We start from the raw sequence: 13,394 nt of genomic DNA on the forward strand, positions 1-13,394 counted from the left end.
AACACACAGGAGTATATCAGTATTCAGAACACAGGAGTATATCAGTACTCAGAACACAGGAGTATATCAGTATTCAGAACACAGGAGTATATCAGTATTCAGAACACAGGAGTATATCAGTATTCAGAACACACAGGAGTATATCAGTACTCAGAACACACAGGAGTATATCAGTACTCAGAACACAGGAGTATATCAGTATTCAGAACACAGGAGTATATCAGTATTCAGAACACAGGAGTATATAAGTATTCAGAACACACAGGAGTATATCAGTACTCAGAACACAGGAGTATATCAGTATTCAGAACACAGGAGTATATCAGTATTCAGAACACAGGAGTATATCAGTATTCAGAACACAGGAGTATATCAGTATTCAGAACACAGGAGTATATCAGTACTCAGAACACAGGAGTATATCAGTATTCAGAACACAGGAGTATATCAGTATTCAGAACACAGGAGTATATAAGTATTCAGAACACACAGGAGTATATCAGTACTCAGAACACAGGAGTATATCAGTACTCAGAACACAGGAGTATATCAGTATTCAGAACACAGGAGTATATCAGTACTCAGAACACAGGAGTATATCAGTATTCAGAACACACAGGAGTATATCAGTATTCAGAACACAGGAGTATATCAGTATTCAGAACACAGGAGTATATCAGTACTCAGAACACAGGAGTATATCAGTATTCAGAACACAGGAGTATATCAGTACTCAGAACACAGGAGTATATCAGTATTCAGAACACAGGAGTATATCAGTACTCAGAACACAGGAGTATATCAGTATTCAGAACACACAGGAGTATATCAGTATTCAGGACACAGGAGTATATCAGTATTCAGAACACACAGGAGTATATCAGTACTCAGAACACAGGAGTATATCAGTATTCAGAACACAGGAGTATATCAGTATTCAGAACACACAGGAGTATATCAGTATTCAGAACACAGGAGTATATCAGTATTCAGAACACAGGAGTATATCAGTACTCAGAACACAGGAGTATATCAGTATTCAGAACACAGGAGTATATCAGTATTCAGAACACACAGGAGTATATCAGTATTCAGAACACAGGAGTATATCAGTATTCAGAACACAGGAGTATATCAGTACTCAGAACACAGGAGTATATCAGTACTCAGAACACAGGAGTATATCAGTATTCAGAACACACAGGAGTATATCAGTATTCAGACACAGGAGTATATCAGTATTCAGAACACACAGGAGTATATCAGTACTCAGAACACAGGAGTATATCAGTATTCAGAACACAGGAGTATATCAGTATTCAGAACACACAGGAGTATATCAGTATTCAGAACACAGGAGTATATCAGTATTCAGAACACAGGAGTATATCAGTATTCAGAACACAGGAGTTTATCAGTACTCAGAACACAGGAGTTTATCAGTACTCAGAACACAGGAGTATATCAGTATTCAGAACACAGGAGTATATCAGTATTCAGAACACAGGAGTATATCAGTATTCAGAACACAGGAGTTTATCAGTATTCAGAACACAGGAGTATATCAGTATTCAGAACACACAGGAGTATATCAGTATTCAGAACACAGGAGTATATCAGTATTCAGAACACAGGAGTATATCAGTATTCAGGACACAGGAGTATATCAGTATTCAGAACACAGGAGTATATCAGTATTCAGAACACAGGAGTTTATCAGTATTCAGAACACAGGAGTATATCAGTATTCAGAACACAGGAGTATATCAGTACTCAGAACACAGGAGTATATCAGTACTCAGAACACAGGAGTATATCAGTATTCAGAACACAGGAGTATATCAGTACTCAGAACACAGGAGTATATCAGTACTCAGAACACAGGAGTATATCAGTATTCAGAACACAGGAGTATATCAGTATTCAGAACACAGGAGTATATCAGTACTCAGAACACAGGAGTATATCAGTATTCAGAACACAGGAGTATATCAGTACTCAGAACACAGGAGTATATCAGTATTCAGAACACAGGAGTATATCAGTATTCAGAACACAGGAGTATATCAGTACTCAGAACACAGGAGTATATCAGTACTCAGAACACAGGAGTATATCAGTATTCAGAACACAGGAGTATATCAGTACTCAGAACACAGGAGTATATCAGTACTCAGAACACACAGGAGTATATCAGTACTCAGAACACAGGAGTATATCAGTACTCAGAACACAGGAGTATATCAGTATTCAGAACACAGGAGTATATCAGTACTCAGAACACACAGGAGTATATCAGTACTCAGAACACAGGAGTATATCAGTACTCAGAACACAGGAGTATATCAGTATTCAGAACACAGGAGTATATCAGTATTCAGAACACAGGAGTATATCAGTATTCAGAACACAGGAGTATATCAGTATTCAGAACACAGGAGTATATCAGTATTCAGAACACAGGAGTATATCAGTACTCAGAACACAGGAGTATATCAGTACTCAGAACACAGGAGTATATCAGTATTCAGAACACAGGAGTATATCAGTATTCAGAACACAGGAGTATATCAGTACTCAGAACACAGGAGTATATCAGTATTCAGAACACAGGAGTATATCAGTATTCAGAACACAGGAGTATATCAGTATTCAGAACACAGGAGTATATCAGTACTCAGAACACAGGAGTATATCAGTACTCAGAACACAGGAGTATATCAGTACTCAGAACACAGGAGTATATCAGTATTCAGAACACAGGAGTTTATCAGTATTCAGAACACACAGGAGTATATCAGTATTCAGAACACAGGAGTATATCAGTATTCAGAACACAGGAGTATATCAGTATTCAGAACACAGGAGTATATCAGTACTCAGAACACAGGAGTATATCAGTATTCAGAACACACAGGAGTATATCAGTATTCAGAACACACAGGAGTATATCAGTATTCAGAACACAGGAGTATATCAGTATTCAGAACACAGGAGTATATCAGTATTCAGAACACAGGAGTATATCAGTACTCAGAACACAGGAGTATATCAGTATTCAGAACACAGGAGTATATCAGTACTCAGAACACAGGAGTATATCAGTATTCAGAACACAGGAGTATATCAGTATTCAGAACACAGGAGTATATCAGTACTCAGAACACAGGAGTATATCAGTATTCAGAACACAGGAGTATATCAGTACTCAGAACACAGGAGTATATCAGTATTCAGAACACAGGAGTATATCAGTACTCAGAACACACAGGAGTATATCAGTACTCAGAACACAGGAGTATATCAGTACTCAGAACACAGGAGTATATCAGTATTCAGAACACAGGAGTATATCAGTACTCAGAACACAGGAGTATATCAGTATTCAGAACACAGGAGTATATCAGTACTCAGAACACAGGAGTATATCAGTATTCAGAACACACAGGAGTATATCAGTACTCAGAACACACAGGAGTATATCAGTATTCAGAACACACAGGAGTATATCAGTACTCAGAACACACAGGAGTATATCAGTACTCAGAACACACAGGAGTATATCAGTATTCAGAACACACAGGAGTATATCAGTACTCAGAACACACAGGAGTATATCAGTACTCAGAACACACAGGAGTATATCAGTATTCAGAACACACAGGAGTATATCAGTATTCAGAACACAGGAGTATATCAGTATTCAGAACACAGGAGTATATCAGTATTCAGAACACAGGAGTATATCAGTATTCAGAACACAGGAGTATATCAGTATTCAGAACACAGGAGTATATCAGTACTCAGAACACAGGAGTATATCAGTACTCAGAACACAGGAGTATATCAGTACTCAGAACACAGGAGTATATCAGTATTCAGAACACAGGAGTATATCAGTATTCAGAACACAGGAGTATATCAGTACTCAGAACACAGGAGTATATCAGTACTCAGAACACAGGAGTATATCAGTATTCAGAACACAGGAGTATATCAGTATTCAGAACACAGGAGTATATCAGTATTCAGAACACAGGAGTATATCAGTACTCAGAACACAGGAGTATATCAGTACTCAGAACACAGGAGTATATCAGTACTCAGAACACACAGGAGTATATCAGTATTCAGAACACACAGGAGTATATCAGTATTCAGAACACAGGAGTATATCAGTACTCAGAACACACAGGAGTATATCAGTACTCAGAACACACAGGAGTATATCAGTACTCAGAACACACAGGAGTATATCAGTATTCAGAACACAGGAGTATATCAGTATTCAGAACACAGGAGTATATCAGTACTCAGAACACAGGAGTATATCAGTACTCAGAACACAGGAGTATATCAGTACTCAGAACACACAGGAGTATATCAGTACTCAGAACACACAGGAGTATATCAGTATTCAGAACACAGGAGTATATCAGTATTCAGAACACAGGAGTTTATCAGTACTCAGAACACACAGGAGTATATCAGTACTCAGAACACAGGAGTATATCAGTACTCAGAACACAGGAGTATATCAGTACTCAGAACACAGGAGTATATCAGTACTCAGAACACACAGGAGTATATCAGTATTCAGAACACAGGAGTATATCAGTATTCAGAACACACAGGAGTATATCAGTATTCAGGACACAGGAGTATATCAGTATTCAGAACACAGGAGTATATCAGTACTCAGAACACACAGGAGTATATCAGTATTCAGAACACAGGAGTATATCAGTATTCAGAACACACAGGAGTATATCAGTACTCAGAACACAGGAGTATATCAGTATTCAGAACACACAGGAGTATATCAGTACTCAGAACACAGGAGTATATCAGTACTCAGAACACAGGAGTATATCAGTATTCAGAACACAGGAGTATATCAGTACTCAGAACACAGGAGTATATCAGTACTCAGAACACAGGAGTATATCAGTATTCAGAACACAGGAGTATATCAGTATTCAGAACACAGGAGTATATCAGTACTCAGAACACACAGGAGTATATCAGTATTCAGAACACAGGAGTATATCAGTACTCAGAACACAGGAGTATATCAGTATTCAGAACACAGGAGTATATCAGTATTCAGAACACACAGGAGTATATCAGTATTCAGGACACAGGAGTATATCAGTATTCAGGACACACAGGAGTATATCAGTACTCAGAACACAGGAGTATATCAGTATTCAGGACACAGGAGTATATCAGTATTCAGAACACAGGAGTATATCAGTATTCAGAACACAGGAGTATATCAGTATTCAGAACACACAGGAGTATATCAGTATTCAGGACACAGGAGTATATCAGTACTCAGAACACACAGGAGTATATCAGTACTCAGAACACAGGAGTATATCAGTATTCAGAACACAGGAGTATATCAGTATTCAGAACACAGGAGTATATCAGTACTCAGAACACAGGAGTATATCAGTACTCAGAACACAGGAGTATATCAGTACTCAGGACACAGGAGTATATCAGTACTCAGAACACACAGGAGTATATCAGTATTCAGAACACAGGAGTATATCAGTATTCAGAACACAGGAGTATATCAGTATTCAGAACACAGGAGTATATCAGTACTCAGAACACAGGAGTATATCAGTATTCAGAACACAGGAGTATATCAGTATTCAGAACACAGGAGTATATCAGTATTCAGAACACAGGAGTATATCAGTATTCAGAACACAGGAGTATATCAGTACTCAGAACACAGGAGTATATCAGTATTCAGAACACAGGAGTATATCAGTATTCAGAACACACAGGAGTATATCAGTATTCAGAACACAGGAGTATATCAGTATTCAGAACACAGGAGTATATCAGTATTCAGAACACAGGAGTATATCAGTACTCAGAACACAGGAGTATATCAGTATTCAGAACACAGGAGTATATCAGTACTCAGAACACAGGAGTATATCAGTATTCAGAACACAGGAGTATATCAGTATTCAGAACACACAGGAGTATATCAGTATTCAGAACACAGGAGTATATCAGTACTCAGAACACACAGGAGTATATCAGTACTCAGAACACACAGGAGTATATCAGTACTCAGAACACAGGAGTATATCAGTATTCAGAACACAGGAGTATATCAGTATTCAGAACACAGGAGTATATCAGTACTCAGAACACAGGAGTATATCAGTATTCAGAACACAGGAGTATATCAGTATTCAGAACACAGGAGTATATCAGTATTCAGAACACAGGAGTATATCAGTACTCAGAACACAGGAGTATATCAGTACTCAGAACACAGGAGTATATCAGTACTCAGAACACAGGAGTATATCAGTACTCAGAACACACAGGAGTATATCAGTATTCAGGACACACAGGAGTATATCAGTATTCAGAACACAGGAGTATATCAGTATTCAGGACACACAGGAGTATATCAGTATTCAGAACACAGGAGTATATCAGTATTCAGAACACACAGGAGTATATCAGTATTCAGAACACAGGAGTATATCAGTACTCAGAACACACAGGAGTATATCAGTATTCAGAACACAGGAGTATATCAGTACTCAGAACACAGGAGTATATCAGTACTCAGAACACACAGGAGTATATCAGTATTCAGAACACAGGAGTATATCAGTATTCAGAACACACAGGAGTATATCAGTATTCAGAACACAGGAGTATATCAGTATTCAGAACACAGGAGTATATCAGTATTCAGAACACACAGGAGTATATCAGTATTCAGAACACAGGAGTATATCAGTATTCAGAACACAGGAGTATATCAGTATTCAGAACACACAGGAGTATATCAGTATTCAGAACACAGGAGTATATCAGTACTCAGAACACAGGAGTATATCAGTACTCAGAACACAGGAGTATATCAGTACTCAGAACACAGGAGTATATCAGTATTCAGAACACAGGAGTATATCAGTATTCAGAACACAGGAGTATATCAGTACTCAGAACACACAGGAGTATATCAGTACTCAGAACACACAGGAGTATATCAGTACTCAGAACACAGGAGTATATCAGTATTCAGAACACAGGAGTATATCAGTATTCAGAACACAGGAGTATATCAGTACTCAGAACACACAGGAGTATATCAGTACTCAGAACACACAGGAGTATATCAGTACTCAGAACACACAGGAGTATATCAGTACTCAGAACACAGGAGTATATCAGTATTCAGAACACAGGAGTATATCAGTATTCAGGACACACAGGAGTATATCAGTATTCAGAACACAGGAGTATATCAGTACTCAGAACACAGGAGTATATCAGTACTCAGAACACAGGAGTATATCAGTACTCAGAACACACAGGAGTATATCAGTATTCAGAACACAGGAGTATATCAGTATTCAGAACACAGGAGTATATCAGTATTCAGAACACAGGAGTATATCAGTACTCAGAACACAGGAGTATATCAGTACTCAGAACACAGGAGTATATCAGTACTCAGAACACAGGAGTATATCAGTATTCAGAACACAGGAGTATATCAGTACTCAGAACACACAGGAGTATATCAGTATTCAGGACACACAGGAGTATATCAGTATTCAGAACACAGGAGTATATCAGTATTCAGGACACACAGGAGTATATCAGTATTCAGAACACAGGAGTATATCAGTATTCAGGACACACAGGAGTATATCAGTACTCAGGACACACAGGAGTATATCAGTACTCAGAACACAGGAGTATATCAGTATTCAGAACACACAGGAGTATATCAGTATTCAGAACACAGGAGTATATCAGTACTCAGAACACAGGAGTATATCAGTACTCAGAACACAGGAGTATATCAGTATTCAGAACACAGGAGTATATCAGTATTCAGAACACAGGAGTATATCAGTACTCAGAACACAGGAGTATATCAGTATTCAGAACACAGGAGTATATCAGTATTCAGAACACAGGAGTATATCAGTATTCAGAACACACAGGAGTATATCAGTATTCAGAACACACAGGAGTATATCAGTACTCAGAACACAGGAGTATATCAGTACTCAGAACACAGGAGTATATCAGTATTCAGAACACACAGGAGTATATCAGTACTCAGAACACAGGAGTATATCAGTACTCAGAACACAGGAGTATATCAGTATTCAGAACACAGGAGTATATCAGTACTCAGAACACAGGAGTATATCAGTATTCAGAACACAGGAGTATATCAGTACTCAGAACACACAGGAGTATATCAGTACTCAGAACACAGGAGTATATCAGTATTCAGAACACAGGAGTATATCAGTATTCAGAACACACAGGAGTATATCAGTTCTCAGAACACACAGGAGTATATCAGTACTCAGAACACAGGAGTATATCAGTATTCAGAACACACAGGAGTATATCAGTATTCAGAACACAGGAGTATATCAGTATTCAGAACACAGGAGTATATCAGTATTCAGGACACACAGGAGTATATCAGTATTCAGAACACAGGAGTATATCAGTATTCAGAACACAGGAGTATATCAGTACTCAGAACACAGGAGTATATCAGTATTCAGAACACAGGAGTATATCAGTACTCAGAACACAGGAGTATATCAGTATTCAGAACACAGGAGTATATCAGTACTCAGAACACACAGGAGTATATCAGTACTCAGAACACACAGGAGTATATCAGTACTCAGAACACAGGAGTATATCAGTATTCAGAACACAGGAGTATATCAGTATTCAGAACACACAGGAGTATATCAGTACTCAGAACACACAGGAGTATATCAGTACTCAGAACACAGGAGTATATCAGTATTCAGAACACAGGAGTATATCAGTATTCAGGACACACAGGAGTATATCAGTATTCAGAACACAGGAGTATATCAGTACTCAGAACACAGGAGTATATCAGTACTCAGAACACAGGAGTATATCAGTATTCAGAACACAGGAGTATATCAGTATTCAGGACACAGGAGTATATCAGTATTCAGAACACAGGAGTATATCAGTACTCAGAACACAGGAGTATATCAGTATTCAGGACACAGGAGTATATCAGTACTCAGAACACACAGGAGTATATCAGTATTCAGAACACAGGAGTATATCAGTATTCAGAACACAGGAGTATATCAGTATTCAGAACACACAGGAGTATATCAGTATTCAGAACACAGGAGTATATCAGTATTCAGAACACAGGAGTATATCAGTATTCAGAACACACAGGAGTATATCAGTATTCAGAACACAGGAGTATATCAGTATTCAGAACACAGGAGTATATCAGTATTCAGAACACAGGAGTATATCAGTATTCAGAACACAGGAGTATATCAGTATTCAGAACACACAGGAGTATATCAGTATTCAGAACACAGGAGTATATCAGTATTCAGAACACAGGAGTATATCAGTATTCAGGACACACAGGAGTATATCAGTACTCAGAACACAGGAGTATATCAGTATTCAGGACACAGGAGTATATCAGTATTCAGGACACAGGAGTATATCAGTATTCAGAACACAGGAGTATATCAGTACTCAGAACACAGGAGTATATCAGTACTCAGAACACAGGAGTATATCAGTATTCAGAACACAGGAGTATATCAGTATTCAGAACACACAGGAGTATATCAGTATTCAGAACACAGGAGTATATCAGTATTCAGAACACAGGAGTATATCAGTATTCAGAACACAGGAGTATATCAGTATTCAGGACACACAGGAGTATATCAGTATTCAGAACACAGGAGTATATCAGTATTCAGGACACAGGAGTATATCAGTATTCAGGACACAGGAGTATATCAGTATTCAGAACACAGGAGTATATCAGTACTCAGAACACAGGAGTATATCAGTATTCAGGACACAGGAGTATATCAGTATTCAGAACACAGGAGTATATCAGTACTCAGAACACAGGAGTATATCAGTATTCAGAACACAGGAGTATATCAGTACTCAGGACACACAGGAGTATATCAGTATTCAGAACACACAGGAGTATATCAGTACTCAGGACACAGAGGGAATTTTCTGTTTGAAAAAGATTTTTAATACATTTTGAGGAAAAAAATTGAAATTCTGAAAAAAAAAGTGAAACATTTTCATTATTGATTTATTAAAGAAACCCAGAGTGCTCTGATTGGTTAGCTCTGTTGTGATTCACAGTTTGTAAAGAATATCAGTTTGACAATACGACCCCCTCTTTCCTTAATAATAATAATAAAAACTGCGGTCGCACTTGTGCGCGCAGTGATGAGCGGGCCTTCGCGTCCGTGCGCCTGTCGGGGAGGGCAGCCGGTCGTCCCGGCGTCAAGCCGACGCGCGAGTCCTCGGAAATGAGACGTTTCTCATTTCTATAATTTTCTCGTCCCAGACTCCCAGGTCCTCCGGCAGCGACCCGGAAACGGATGTTGGCGCGCCGTCTCGAAGGAAAACAAATTTCTCTAAAGCCTCGTCGAGGATCGATTATCGAGGAGGCTGTCTGGAGGAGCCGTAACCGAGGATACACTGATTTAGAGGAGAGAGGAGAGAGGAGAGAGGAGAGAGGAGTCTCTCTGGAGGAGCCGTAACCGAGGATACACTGATTTAGAGGAGAGAGGAGAGAGGAGAGAGGAGAGAGGAGAGAGGAGAGAGGAGTCTCTCTGGAGGAGCTATAACCGAGGATACACTGATTTAGAGGAGAGAGGAGAAAGGAGAGAGGAGAGAGGAGAGAGGAGAAAGGAGAGAGGAGTCTCTCTGGAGGAGCCTTAACCGAGGATACACTGATTTAGAGGAGAGAGGAGAGAGGAGAGAGGAGAGAGGAGAGAGGAGTTTCTCTGGAGGAGCCGTAACCTAGGATACACTGATTTAGAGGAGAGAGGAGAGAGGAGAGAGGAGAGAGGAGAGAGGAGTCTCTCTGGAGGAGCCGTAACCTAGGATACACTGATTTAGAGGAGAGAGGAGAGAGGAGAGAGGAGAGAGGAGAGAGGAGGCTGTCTGGAGGAGCTATAACCGAGGATACACTGATTTAGAGGAGAGAGGAGAGAGGAGAGAGGAGAGAGGAGAGAGGAGTCTCTCTGGAGGAGCTATAACCGAGGATACACTGATTTAGAGGAGAGAGGAGAGAGGAGAGAGGAGAGAGGAGAGAGGAGTCTCTCTGGAGGAGCTATAACCGAGGATACACTGATTTAGAGGAGAGAGGAGAGAGGAGAGAGGAGTCTCTCTGGAGGAGCTATAACCGAGGATACACTGATGAGTTCTCCGGAGTTGATTTCAGCCAACAGTGATGTTTAAAAGAGGCGTGACGCATGGCTGGATGTCAACGAAGCACAGCTCTGCAAACTGTTCCCGTTGTGATTATAAGTTTTTCAAGACGATCAAATGTGCATCAGACTTTCTGCCCTTTACCGTTTGTTTACTCACTAATCACATCTCCCCTGGAGGTTAGGCTATTTCCTTTTTTAATACAACTGCTTTCATTCAGGTGCAATGTTTACAGTGAGAACAGCAATAATATATGTAACAGGCCTACATCACACACTGTATTTGTATGCTTTAGTAGATATCTACAAGTATACAGTAGATATGTTTCATGAAACCATATAGTGCTCCACATTATAAAATAAACAAGGGCTGTATCCTGATATACATGATATGCTTTAGGAGCTGTTTGTGTGTGTTTTACATTCAGTAGGTGTGTGTTGTGGAGTGTATAGGTGTCTGTTGTAATTGAATTTACCGCCAGCAGAGCCGGTGTGTGTGTGGGGGTTAGGGGTAACCCTAGCCCTAAACCCTAACCCTAAACAGTTATGAGCATTTCTTTGTAAGCCCTGCCTTTTTGCAAACAGGTTTAGATTAATGACGGCCATATTTATCGACTGAACATGCTCATTTTCTACGGTAATGTGTCTGACCCTCCACCGATGCTGTATACTAAGTTTGGCTTTGAAAAACAAGAAATTGAAATTTAAGGTAATATTTCACTGTTTTTAACATTATGCTAATTTATAACAAATGAAGTAGGCGGAGCTTTGGGGTTCAAGGAGATACTATGTAGAGCAGGTCCACCCGAATACGTGTGCAAAATTTCAGGTCAATCGGAGTTACGGTGCCACTTTGTAAAGGTTTCCAAAAATGGAAATGTAGTAGTTTGGATTAATTTGTGACATGTAAATCGTCAAAAATGGTACATTCTCCGTTAGCTTACGAGCTCCCCGTTTGAGCTAGCAACTATTTTCTTCGCAATTTAAAATCATATAATAGGGATAGGGGTTGAATTTGTCCTGGATTGGAATTTTTCCGATCATACCCCTAGGAGGAATTAGCAAAAATGTCCTTAAAATGGTTGAAAAACACCATTTTTCAAAATGGCCAACTTTCTGGGGGGCGGGGCTAATGAAAAGCAATTTGAAATATGTGTGTAATTATAATAGCAATGTGTATACAGCGTTTCGTGAATATCGGAAAAACTATATGCGAGTAGTTTGTAGTAATTTGTGAAATGTAAATCTTCAAAAATGGAACATTCTCCGTTCACTTACGAGCTCATCATTTGAGCGATCAATTATTCCTTCGCAATTTAGCATCACATTCGAAATGGGCTGAACTTGTCCTGGATTGGAAATTTTCCAATCATTCCCCTAGGAGGAGTTCGCAAGAATGTGCTTAAAATGGCTGAAAAACGCACATTTTCCAAAATGGCCAACTTTCTGGGGGGCGGGGCTAATGGAAAGCAATTTGAAATATGTGTGCAATAATAATAGCAATATGTATACAGCGTTTTGTGAATATCGGAATAACTATATCCGAGTAGTTTGGAGTGATTTGCGACATGTACATCGTCAAAAATTGTGTATTTGCTGTTAGCTTACGACCTCCACGATTGAGCTATCAAAAATGTTCTTCTCAATTTAGCATCATATTGGATAGGGGCTGAACGTGTCCTGGATTGGAATTTTCCCGATCATTATCCTAGGAGTTCGCAAGAATGGGCTTGAAATGCATGAAAAACTGACATTTTTCAAAATGGCCGACTTCTTGGGGGGCGGGGCTAATGAAAAATATGTCTGCAATTCCATGAGGAATGTCTGTGCCAAAATTCGTGAAATTCTGAGAAACTATATGTGACTACCACACAATAGGGGGCGCTAGTGAGCAGTTTTTTTGAAAAATTCCGTTTTTTTTTTACATTCTCAAAAAAGTCGTGGGCTTTGACGTGCGACCCAAGTTTCGCGTCCGAAGCTCATTTTATGCTATCGCAATAAAAAAAAAAATTATAGGCCACGCCCACATTCTGCATTTGTTTCGACACTTTAAATCTCAGTTTGTAGTCACCCCCAGAGTATGTGTAAAACATTTTTTTT

At 39.2% G+C, this 13,394-nt stretch overlaps 1 protein-coding gene across 1 annotated transcript in view; it reads left to right on the forward strand.

The window, feature by feature from the left end:
* ncoa4 (nuclear receptor coactivator 4) overlaps positions 1-13,394 on the forward strand; it is a gene marked incomplete at its 3' end in the record, with an annotated part of 38,385 nt that overhangs the window by 20,263 nt on the left and 4,728 nt on the right. The gene's annotated exons all lie outside the window — the stretch shown is intronic.

This window comes from Notothenia rossii (assembly GCF_949606895.1).
Source record: "Notothenia rossii genome assembly, contig: scaffold_103, whole genome shotgun sequence".
NCBI classification, from domain to species: Eukaryota; Metazoa; Chordata; class Actinopteri; order Perciformes; family Nototheniidae; genus Notothenia; species Notothenia rossii.